The 12967-nt window shown below is 39.2% G+C and overlaps 1 protein-coding gene and 1 pseudogene across 20 annotated transcripts in view; one reads left to right on the forward strand and one right to left on the reverse strand.

Moving 5' to 3' along the window:
- KDM4C (lysine demethylase 4C) overlaps window positions 1-12967 on the reverse strand; it is a 345084-nt gene that overhangs the window by 77995 nt on the left and 254122 nt on the right. The window lies entirely within an intron of this gene.
- On the forward strand, window positions 12400-12552 carry LOC140705213 (U1 spliceosomal RNA; annotated as a pseudogene).

Raw genomic sequence — 12967 nt, forward strand, 5'->3', positions numbered from 1 at the left:
AAATAACATCAACTGTGGATCCTGATGGCAATTTTTAGAGTATATATTTTAATTGTATTTTTATTGTTTTATCTTTTATTGTATTTTAATTGTATTTTAATTGTTGTAAGCCGCCCAGCGACCTTTGGGTAGAGTGAGCGGCATATACGTTAAATAAATAAATAAATAAATAAATAAATAAATAAATAAATAAATAAATAAATAAATAAATAAATAAATAAATAAATAAATAAATAAATAAATGCATTCAGAGCATACAATCAATGCAATCAGAGCATACAATCATTAATTAAATTAATATCATGCATGTACTATTTAAGATTCAGAAACTGAGAGGCAGTCACTTTGCTGCAACACTTTTAAGATAAACCTATGTAGTTTACCCTACAAATCTTAATTTCTACTTCTAGAGGCCAGTGCAGATCTACCTGATGCATTTTGATCAACATTGTAGCAAACCATAGTTCCTTTATGTGCATGCCTATATGATGCACATGTTTGAAAATGTATTTCTTGAACTGAAACTTTACATTTTTGCACACACAAAAAACATTAGCCATGTATGTAAACATGTGAAGTGACCCACTAGCTAATTCTAATAAAATACATGTCTGGAAATAGCAGAAATTCCTATGATTGTGTAAAGGATACGAAGAACCATGCTAAAGTAATGCTTTCACTCATGGTGCTAATATTGTGTCTCTTAAAGTCTGACAGTGACAGCAAGAGCCCTACATTAAAAATAAAATAAGTGCAAGTTGTATTCTTTATTTATAATACTTTTTCAAACATTGCTATATTTGAAAGCCTGAAGCCTTAGCATCCATTTGTTTTTCAAAAATACTTCCTGTTATCCAACAAAGATATTGGGTTAGTCATAATAAATTAGATGTCTCAACACCAACTATTTTATAGAGAATTCAGTAATAGCTCTTAAAAGCAGCAGCACAGTGAAGATTACAGTGCACAAATGTTGCATAAGTGTTTCAAAAGTCAGCTCTTCTGTATTAAAGGTAAGTGTAATAGCTGTAGCTATACAAAAGAATAGATTGGACAGATGTGAATAAGAGGTATAAGACAGGGATGCACACACTGAGAATCTTCATATTTATTCAGTTTTTGGTTCTTTCGGGGGTATCTCTTTCATTTTGTTTGTTGTTGTTTTTAAATTTGAACTAATCCTTTTATTTTATTCAAAAAGAAAAGCCTATTTTAGGCTCTTTCATTTCAGATTTCCAGTTTGTGTTTTCTGGCACTCCAAAAGCCCAAATAACCCTACAAAAGTACACCAAAAAGCAAAGACAAGCCAACAGAGAATTAATCTACTACAAATGCAAATACATGAGAAAAAAACCCACAAAAAACCCTCTCCACCTAGACAGATACTTTTAACAGAATAAATACACAGTAAATTAACCAGATATTAATTAAAAAAAAAAAAACAGGGAAAGATCTTCCACATACACAGAGGGGAAAAGCAAAATAATCCCCCAAACACACAGACAGCTCCCTCTCCCAAAAACCAAGAGAAACATGCAAGCAAATTAATGGGGTGGGGCATCAAATCCCCTACCAAACAAAAACTACTACAATACACAAAGATTTCTTTCCTACCAAACCCCTACCTCCGCTTGATGCCTTCTACTTTCTTCTTTTGAGTCTGGTAGTCCCTAATAAGCAGGCCAAAATTCAAGCTTAAACTGAAGAATGTAGGAAAAACCACTGGGCTAGTCAGGTATAATCTAAACCAAATCCCTTATGAATACACAGTGGAAGTGAAGAACAGATTTAAGGAACTAGATTTGGTGGACAGAGTGCCTGAAGAACTATGGATGGAGGCTCATAACATTGTACAGGAGGCAGCAACAAAAACCATCCCAAAGAAAAGTAAAAGCTATGGTTTTTCCAGTAGCAATGTCTGGAAGTGAGAGCTGGACCATAAGGAAGGCTGACCACCGAAGAAGTGATGATTTTGAATTGTGGTGCTGGAGGAGACTCTGCAAGGAAATCAAACCTATCCATTCTGAAGGAAATCAACCCTGAGTGCTCACTGGAAGGATAGGTCCTGAAGCTGAGGCTCCAATACTTTGGCCATCTCATGAGAAGAGAAGATTCCCTGGAAAAGACCCTGATGTTGGGAAAGTGTGAGGGCAAGAGGAGAAGGGGACGACAGAGGACAAGATGTTTGGAGAGTGTCACTGAAGCTACCAACATGAATTTGACCAAAGTCTGGGAGGCAGTGGAAGACAGGCGTGCCTGGCGTGCCCTGATACATGAGGTCACGAAGAGTCAGACACAACATTGCGACTAAACAACAACAACAATTATTCACTAAACCCACCAGTATCCCTGTGAAATTATTTGACTATTATATGTTGGCCAGTGTCTTCTTGAATTGCCTGAGCAACAGGAATGATGTAATTATTCAAAAGAGAAAGCCTATCAGGACTTCATGGCCAGCATGTCAACCATGGGGCTGTTTCAATGTGTCATCAGCCTGACACATGAGAAGGTCCATATCTTGGACCTGGTTTTCTCAACGGGACTGGAAGATGGTGATTTGGATGTGGAGGGGCTGGTTGTGACCCCATTGTCATGGTCAGACCACTTCCTGGTCAAGTTTAGTCTATTAGCTTCTTCTCCCCTCTGCAAGGGTGGGGGATCTATTAAGATGATCCGCCCTCAGAGACTAATGGATCCAGATGGTTTCCTGAATGCTCTGGAGGATTATCCATCTGATATGGTTTGCAATCCTGTCAAGGCTCAGGTCACGCTATGGAACAGGGAGATGACCCATGCGGTTGACACAATTGTGCCTGAGTGCCCTCTTCCTGCACACAGAGCCTAGACAGCTCCTTGGTATACTTCTGAACTGCGGGCGATGAAGTGAGAGGGGAGATGACTGGAGAGCAGATGGAGGAAATCCTGCTGTGAGTCCAATCGAACGCAACTTAGAGCCCATTATCAGGCCTATTTCGAGGCAATATGGCTGGCGAAACGGCAATATTTCTTCAGCCGTATTGCTTCCTCACAATGTTGTCCAGCAGAGCTGTTTTGGCTGGTCCGGGATCTTCTTCAATTGGGAAATCCGGTGGAGGTCCTGGACTGCTCATCAGCTCGCTGTGATGAGTTCGCCATTCATTTTGAGGGGGAAATTGCTCAGATTTGTAGTGGGTTAGTGCAGAATCAGAGGATGTGTCCAGTGTGCCATGCTTAGGTCAAGTATTAATAGATGAGTTTCAATTGTTGAGACCTGAGGAAGTGGACAGGGTGCTTGGATCTGTCCATTCTACCACCACTACGCTCGACCCTTACCCATCTTGGCTAATTGGAAGATCTGCCGGCGGGGGGGGGGGGTTGCACCTGGGTCCAGGAGGCCATGAATGCCTCTTTGAGAGAGGGAGTGGTCTCTACCACCTTGAAAGAGGCGGTAATTCGGCTACTCCTTAAAAAGCCTAACCTGGACCCAAGGCTGGTGGTTAACTACTGACCAGTGGCGAACCTCCCTTATTTGGGCAAAGTGCTGGAACGGGTTCTGGCTGGGCAACTCCAGGCGCTGCTGGATGAAACGGATTTTCTGGATCCATTTCAATCGGGTTTCAGGCCGGGTTTTATTACAGGGACTGCCTTGGTCGCCCTGTACGATGGTCGGGAGAGAGACGGGGGGAGTGTGACCCTGTTGATACTCCTGGACCTCTCAGTAGCTTTCAACATCATCAGCCATGGTGTCCTTTTGTATAGATTGACTGGGCTGAGAGTTGGAGGCACCGCTTTACGGTGGTTCCGCTCCTTCTTGGCTGACTGTGTCCAGAGGGTGGTGCTGGGGAATAATTGCTCTGTCCCAAGGTGTTTATGCTATGGAGTTCCTCAGGGCTCAATACTGTTCCCATGCTGTTTAACATCTACATGAAACCACTGGGAGAGGTCACCAGGAGGTTTGGGCAGAGGAGTCAGCACTATGCTGACGATACTCAGCTCTACCTCTCATTTTCCACCAATCCAGGTGAGGCGGTTTCTGTGCTGAACTTGTGTCTGGACCTGATAATGGACTGGATGACGGTTAATAAATTGAAACTCAATCCAGATAAGATGAAAGTGGTGTTAGTGAGTGGTTTGCCGGACAGGCTCGAGGGCCATTTCCCTGCCCTGAATGGGGTTACACTCCCCCTAAGGGACAGGGTTCCCAGCCTGGGGGTGCTCCTGGACCCCAGTCTAACTCTGGAAGACCAGGTGGACTTGGTGGACTTCCTTCAGCTACAGAAATTATACCAGCTACAGCCCTCCCTGGACGATCGGAGTCTCATGACAGTTACACACATACTGGTAACATCTTGCATAAATTACTGCAATGCACTCTACGTGGGGCTGCCTTTGAAGATGGTCCGGTGACTGCAACTGGTCCACAATCGAGCTGCGTGGCTGGTGAGTGGTGGGGCTGCTAGGGGACACATCAAGCCGATTCTGTTTAAGTTACATTGGCTACCAGTTGCTGCCTGGGCCCAATTCAAAGTGATATATAAAGCCCCAAATAGTTTGGGCACTGGATACCTGAAGGACCACCTCCTTCCAAATGAACCTACCCGGCAGTTAAGATCTAGCAGGGGGCCCTTTTGAAAGGGTCGTCCCTCAAGGAGGTAAAAAGGATGGCTTGTAGACAAAGGGCGTTTTCGGCAGCTGCTCCCAGACTAATTCTCTCCCAAAGGAGATTCGTCTGGCGCCAGAAGGCTTTTAATTGAAATAATATCAACTGTGGGTCTTGATGGCAATTTTTAGAGTATATATTTTAATTGCATTTTAATTGTTTTATCTTTTTTATTGTATTTTAATTGTTGTAAGCCATCCAGAGACTTTTGGGTAGTGTAGGCGGCATATAAGTTAAAAAATAAATAAATTTTGGATTCTTTCATTTGAGGTTTCCCGTTTGTTTTCCCCAAATATTGTTGTTGATTAAAGAGTTCCTTTTTTAATGCACATGACTTGCATATAATTAGAAGAAGTAACTTGAACCAGCCTTCCTCCCAATCAACAAAGGACATTTTTAGTATGTGACAATCTGCTGTTAACAATTATGTCATTCCTGCTACTTGGGCAGCACTAGGCAACTGCACAGTGGCCATTATCTTTATTTTAGCCAATGCAATCCTCAAAAGAGCTGCATCTGCACATGTCCTGCAGAATGTCCAAGGCACTGTATTTGTGAGCAAAGCAAATTTTACAGTTTAGGCTGTTATTAATCAGTCTAGGGGAGGATTTCTATGATATGTTATTTTTTCCCCACCACCTGTTTTTTCAACTTATGGGTGGATGGGTCTGAATCTGGTAAGAAAGGCCGGATTACTCATAAGCATGTTTGAACTTGCTTACAGATTCAAATGTAAGTTCCAGAGAAAATATGAAATGTCATAGCCTTCCCCCATCTCTCAGAAGTACAAGACTAAAAAATAAAAAAAATGAAAAATAGTGGGCTGCAGTCAGGGATGAAATCTTCAAAGGGGGTATTTTGCCCCTCAAAATGAGGCAAATACATGCTTCTCTAACAGCTACGGTTTTAAGATTCTTTATTCATCCCTCTATTCTATTTTTCTCATCAAAATGGAAGTAAATAATGGGATGATGCTCAGACATTAACAGACTAACGCTTTTTGAAAGAACATCTTAAATATGGGGAGGAGATGAGCAGAGGTGACTTTTTTGTTCTGCTTCACTGACAAGCAGCAAATGATAGACAAACATGGTTGTTGTGGGTTTTTCGGGCTCTTTGGCAGTGCTCTCAAGTTTCTCCTTCCTAACGTTTCACCAGTCTCTGTGGCCAGCATCTTCAGAGGACAGCACTCTGTGCTCTGGTGTAGTTGGCTTGGGAGTGTAGTCTTTATGGCTGTGAGATAGCATTTTGTCTTTTTCTGTAGATGGGTGATTAGTGTGTATTATTGTCGGTGTATTGTTGTCCTTAGCAAGTATGCCCATCTCTATAAAAGCCAAAGTTTTAGCAGTTTACTGGTCTGGAGCATTCAGGTGTGTTTTAATAAAATGGCAAGGAGGAAACACATCAGCAATTATCATAGAGAAGCAATTGTTGCAGCTCATCAATCTGGGAAACTTTATAAGGCAATTTCCAAACAATTTAAAGTGCATGATTCTACAGTGAGGGAGATTATTCACAAGTGGAAATCATTCAAGACAGTTGCCAACCTTCGTAGAAGTGGCCATCCAAGCAAATTCACCCCAAGGTGAGAAAATACAATGCTCAGAGCACATCAGCAAATCTACAACAGAATGGCTTGGGGGAAAAAAGAATCCAGGTGTTGCGATGACCCAGTCAAAGTCCAAAGAAATGCTGGGGGGGGGGACTTTAAGAGAGCTGTGCGTAAAGAAATGCCCACAAACCTCAATGAACTGAAGCAATGTTGTAAAGAAGAGTGGACCAACATTCCTGCATAACAATGTGGGCAACTGATAAAATCATACAGAAAATGCTAGCTTCAAGTGATTGCTGCTAAAGGTGGTTCTACAAGCTATTGAATCATAAGGTGTGTTTAGTTTTTCACACACGGCTTCTCCATTTTGGCTTTATTTTTGTAAATGAAGTCATGACATGATGTAATATGTTATCTGTTATTGTTCATCTGAGAGTGTATTTACCTAATTTTCAGACCTGTTAAGGACCAGATGATTTTTATTATGCCCTGGTACATAAAACCACAGAATTCAAAGAGGGTGTACTTTCTTTTTCTCATGACAGTATGTTTCACAGAAAGCTGTGACTGCAATTTTTTAAGTGGAAGACAACCTACAAAGATGTGTGGTTTGTTGATTTGGATAAGGGTATCAGAAACTGATTTATTACATTTAAAAACAGTTAAGAGTTCTAAGCATAAAATATGGGTCAAGAATCTCTAAATATGTCAAGAACTGACATTCATTAAACTAAATAACACCAAATGACACTTGGATTATAAGTCATGACACTATCATGGCTCTCATAAATAAAGAATGAAAATTTTCCCCGGAAAAATATTTCTCTGCACTACGCCACAGATTCTGACACAGACAATTCATCATTGTGGAAGTCAAGCAAAGCACAACCTGCTTTAGTCAGGAAGCTCATTACTGCATTAAAATTACAGCAAGTACAGTGCTTCACTTTTTAAATTTTGTTCATTTTGTAAAACAAAATCACAAAGGAGGAATGAAGTCTGGTTCTTATTTGATCTCACTTTCTTGAAATAGAATTAAAGGGAAAAACAATAGGTTTTGCAGCTGATGAAAATATAATGTAACTACTGCATAAGGTGGACCATATACATACTTCATGACTGAAATACACACATGCAAAAACATTTCCTGAATTCATACCAAATCAAGATGCATGTAAACAAAGACATGAGTAATTTACTCTGCCCTAGTGAATATGACGCATTTAAAGAAAGCTGATTTAGTTATGCAGTGGTTTCAAGAAGTAGTTTAGCCTGAGACACTGAAACAAACAGTTTTACTAACTGCCCATCTTAGCAATACGTACAGGATAAAATGAATAGGGAGAGTCCTAGTTAAACTTGGTCCCACAAAAAGGAAGAGGAAATTGTTGATATGCCTTGAATATGCAACCACTACAAATTCCTGAGAAGTACATGACTTCTATAAAAAACATGGTCTGAAGCTGTAATTGATAGTTCCAGTTCTTAGAACAATGCAAACTGAAGATATCTCAAGTTGAAAATAGCAAAATTTATATTCAGAAACTAATTTAAGAAGCCTAGGAAAATAATAAAGCTTTTAGAAATAGTATGACAAGCCATACAGTTCAGAGAAAATTTGCAATACCCCTCAAATGTCAAGGAATGGTCTTACCATATCTATACTGACTTTGACAAATGACTTCTTTTCTACCCCACTATATATTCATACTCTTCCTTTTACCTGTTCATGTCTATGCCACATACACAGACCATTCCTATGAATATCTGTTCACAAATGAGTCTTTGTAGTTTTATGTCACAGTTACTACAATGCAAACCATATTCTGTTCAAGATTCACACAGTCAACTCCCCTGCCCATGATTTTTTTATACTTAATCAGCCTAAAAACACACCTCTAATAACTATAGTTAGCATTTCTTTTAAAGCAGGCTAACCTATGTTGGAATAACTCTTATTAACCTAACAGCAATATAGTTATTGCCAGCTAACTACATTTTACAGCTTTTAAATGCCTAGGTTTCAATTTTAAAGAAAATAATCAGTAAATATATTATTGGGTAAAATGAGTGTTACAATTTTTTACTTTGTGAAATAAGCAATTTAAATGTATTCGGTATGAAGGGAGCTGAGCTTGTGAGACATATCTATTTTAGATATTTATTTAGTATAAATATGTAATAGAAAGGAACTTCAAAATAGAATAATACTATTTTTGAAAAAAAATGTGCAGTCAGCAACAGTTTCCTCTGCAGCTGATAATGTGTTAGTCACAGTTTTGAAGCAACAAAGGTGTGGAACCAATTTGTTAGCAAACTAATTCATTCTGGATGTTACTCAGCAGTATTATCTGCACCTGTAAGATATGTGGGCGATACAGAAAAGCCTTGAAGGAGAGAGCAATTGGCTATCCTGGGCCTAGCTGGACTGAAAGAGAATTTAAGTAGTTAAACTACACTTTCTACTTCAAAAGACATGGGATGATATGCCATTATTGGATGTGTTCACCAACTTACATAATTAACATCAAGTAATTATCAATTACTGTAACACTAGCCAAGTATCTGCTACAGTTGTGTCATTTAATTCTGGCACTGAAATAAAGGTTCAAATAAACAAATGCCTATTTCGTATTCCAGTCATTGTGTACGCTGGCAACTTCTATAAATATTTACTTAGAGATAGGTTCTGTAATGTTCATTGGGTCCTACATCCAGGAAGACATACAAAAAAATTGCATCCATCTCCTTAATTACAAGATGGATAGTTTTACTTCCCTTAGTTTATTTAATAATGGGCAGGATCCAAGCTGATTAAGTAGCTTGGTCTGACATGTCTGCTGAGTTTTACAAATGGCCTTTATTTATTTCCAATAGCCTTTCAATATCTACAGTCATGAACAAAGTCTGGCTTTAAATACAGGGGAAAGTTTATTAGAAAACCAGCATACAAAACCAGAACTGATGCAGGGATAAAGTAAGAGAAAAAGGACTTCAGCTATCCTGCTAGAGACTTTTTAAAAACAGATTGTTTTACTAATTCAGTTTATGCACATATGCTTAGGTATTCATACATGTAACTCCAAACGCATGCAAAAATTTTTTAAAAACCCAACTGAACTTTTTTTTCTGACTAGGCAAAAAGCTATCTGCATTTATAGATCACTTTAAGCCTACAGACATGTTGGCAGATAAAAACATTCCTTGCATTCTTTATTAAATATAGAATGATTTTCAATAGCAGTTTTAATAAATCCATACATTTCTAAGTGACATAATACCTTGTGGTTAGACTGCTACTGCATCATCTATACTTTAGCAATGTTCTAACTGAAAATAAGAAAGCATTTTGTTTTCAAAGTATTTTAACATTGTGTTTAGAATATGGTGAAAATATGGTTGCACACACTTGAATGTTCAAAACAGAAAATGTGTAGAAGTCACCTAGTTAATATTCAGTATAATGACTTCACTTGATTTTACCATTTGCAGCAATATTTTCTGAAATGCTGAAAGTTAATCAATACTTGCTTATATTTCAATAGTTGCGTGAAAACAGTGGAATTCATCACTATCAACAATGTTTACACTACAAGAAAAAAAGTGTCTTATAACTCTTATAGATTTAAAACAAAATTATTTGTTATAAAATTAGATAAAACATATCAGGCTGAATTTTATAGTTGGCTCATATTTGTCCATAGTGGCATTCTCTATTTTGGCATAACAAAGATAATTTTATTTTTTAGAACTATTTGCTTTCAGACATCTTTGGTTTTCAAACTTACTGTTATTAGCCTTCGACTACAAATTTGAAGGTCTACAATTTCTACAGCTACTATTATGGCTTTAGTCATGCCCTAAAAGATTGGTAGATCAGTCATCATTCCTGTGTGTTTAACATGTTTCTCACTCAGCCTGTACTCATGATTATATTGGATTCACTTCTCAAATACAAATTTGAGGTAATCAAAAGCTAAGGGCAACTTCACTGTCTCTAAAACTCATTTTCTATCTCTGTTTAGAAAAAAATGATCTGAAATGTAAAAAAATAACAGAAAACTACCGTATTTTTCGCTCCATAAGACGCACCTCTCCGTAAGACGCACCTCATTTTTAGGAGAGGAAAACAGGAAAAAAAATATTCTGGCAAATTCATAAGGCAGTAGCAATAGATGTTGTCACATCAATTACCTCAAACTTCTTGCAGTGTACAACACGGTGAGAGCTTTTGAACAATTTGTAGTTGGCAAAGTTATTCCAATAGCCACAGACAACAACACTACAATGCTTTATATCAACCACCAAGGAGGAACAAAATCCATGTCTTTCTTGCTACTAACAGTACAGTTTTGGGACTGGTGTATTCTCAAGCATGTCATTTCACAAGTCATACATGTACCAGAAGTGGAGAATCATGAAGCAGACTTCTACACCAAGATGACACACAATGAGTGGGAATTACCATCTCAAGTTTTAACACTTATAATGAATTGTTATTGCACTAAAGAGATGAATAAACAGATTGTTGCTGGGTAGTCAGTAAGAGCTATGATGAAGAAATCACCACCAGCACAGGTGTAAGCAAACAGCAAAACATGCCTCACTTCCACTCCCTCCCTTCCTTCTTTACAGCAATAAAGTTTTCTCTCTCTCCATCATTCAGTTCTTTACTTTGCAGCATGCAGCATGTCCACAGAAAGTGTGCTTACTTTTATCAGCTTTTTGCAGCTGATCCTCCTGTTTCTTCCACTCTCTAATCATTTTTTCAGATGAGGAGGCCCAAAATGTCTCTGCACTGTTCACTGTTTCCATACTCCTTAGCATATTTTACTACCTCTAGTTTAAAAGGAATGTTATATGCTAGCCTTTTCTGCTTTATCATCCTTGCACTGGTAGAATGAGTTCCCATACTCTGCAAGAAAAATGTGCCCCTTATACATCACGACATCTACTGCCTGCTTGCTTTTACAAATATAATCTCAAAGCAGCACAGAATCATAGAATAATGGAGTTGGAAGAGGCCTATAAGGCCATCAATTCCAACCCCTGGTTCAATGCAGGAATCCAAATCAGAGCAGATCTGACAGATGGTTGTCCAATTTTAGAGACTACAATAGGATAAAATACAGTAGCTGGGAATCACAATGAAAAGATAAAATCTACCAGCAATATTGTAGAACAACAATGATTAATAAAAACCAATAAAAACAGGGGGAGCGACACCATGCAGCTTTTGTTAACACAAAAATACTACTAAAATTTCTGTTTCCAGTTGTGTGTGTGTACGTGTGAAATGCTATTTATGAAATGTTGGGTTCTTAAACCAATTTTCAAGATTTCAAAGCTTTACTTGGACATATTCAGATCTGTGATTCAGATCTGCCCTCTGCAATTCAAATTGCCTTACTCCTGATGAGTCCATAAAAACTGTGGCAAGCTAATACACCAAATAAAACCTGTAGCCCTAGTGGTAATATATTAAGGAAAGGAGTGTTAGGTCCCTTTTAGTTTCCCTTTTGAACTTTATTCTGCATGTGCTCAGTGCCTTTTTAATCATTCTGTGCTTCAGAATGAAATTTGGCTAACAATACACATTAGCCTCCCCCCCAGGTCCCTTAACGTTTTAAATATCTGCAAAATTACTTCTATTTAGGCTTAATTTATGGGGAAGTGATGCAGCTTACTACCAAGCTCTGAACTACAGACAGCTATATCTAGCCACCTTTTCCCCATCCAGCAGGCTCTCAGTAGTAATTTTATCTTCCCCTCGCCATTCTCAGGCCTATAAAATAAATAAAATAAATAAATAAATATTAAACTTACTGGCAATTTTAGAAGCTTTTGTTTCTGTCCCCCCCCCTCTCTCTCTGGTTCTCCACATGTCTGGTTGGTCACATGGTCTAACTTCTCTGCAGAAGGTGAAGGGAAAGAGACTCCTCCTTCCTGCTTTGCTTCTCCAATAGCCAATTGGGTGATGCAAGCAGGCAGATATGCTAATATCTGTGCACTGAAGGATTGTGGGAGGAACATCCAGCCCCTGATGGGGGTCCTGCAGGGCACCCCAAAACACTGAAGAGCTATCCTGGCCTCTTTTGGGATTGGGGCTGTGCAGCCCTGTTCTGATCAGGAGGTGCAGCCGGGGGTCACCATGCCTTTGGAGGGTAGGGCACACAAAGGGCCAGAAGGCTTAGGGGCCATTCAAACTCAGACCTGGCAGGGGAGATACCATTGTTGTAAAAGTGGTCTTCCCAGGGTAAGGCTCATCTATTGCACTTTGGATGAGCTAACCCCTGTGATTTCCCCAAATGTGGGAAAATCAACTACCTAAGTGGGAGACTGTGTTTATGGTTTCCCCTGGTGTTTCTAGAACCACCCTTTGGTCCTTGGCTATTTTCACTGTTTGCTGCCATAGGCCTATTTGCCTTGCTGGTTTTCCAGGTGGGCTGCAGGAAGCAGGTCCTGGAAAGCTAGCAGTGCAGAATGGTGAGGTCTAAACAGCAAGCAGTCTCTGCTGCCAGTTCAGAGGCCTCCCAGCATGGCAGTGGGAGGCTTTTGGGTGGTGGTGGCTGAACCCTGGGTTACTGCATTCACTCCATAAGACGCATGTACTTTCCCTCCCACCTTTTTGGAGAGAAAAAGTGCGTCTTATGGAGCGAAAAATACGGTATTTAGAGGGAGAAAGGATGCAAAGTGTTGGTCAAGATATAGGCAGAAGTCCAAATCCCAGTATCATTTATTTACTGAGAACTCTACTGAAAGAGATATTAATA

Source organism: Pogona vitticeps, chromosome 2 (assembly GCF_051106095.1).
Source record: "Pogona vitticeps strain Pit_001003342236 chromosome 2, PviZW2.1, whole genome shotgun sequence".
Taxonomy (NCBI): Eukaryota; Metazoa; Chordata; class Lepidosauria; order Squamata; family Agamidae; genus Pogona; species Pogona vitticeps.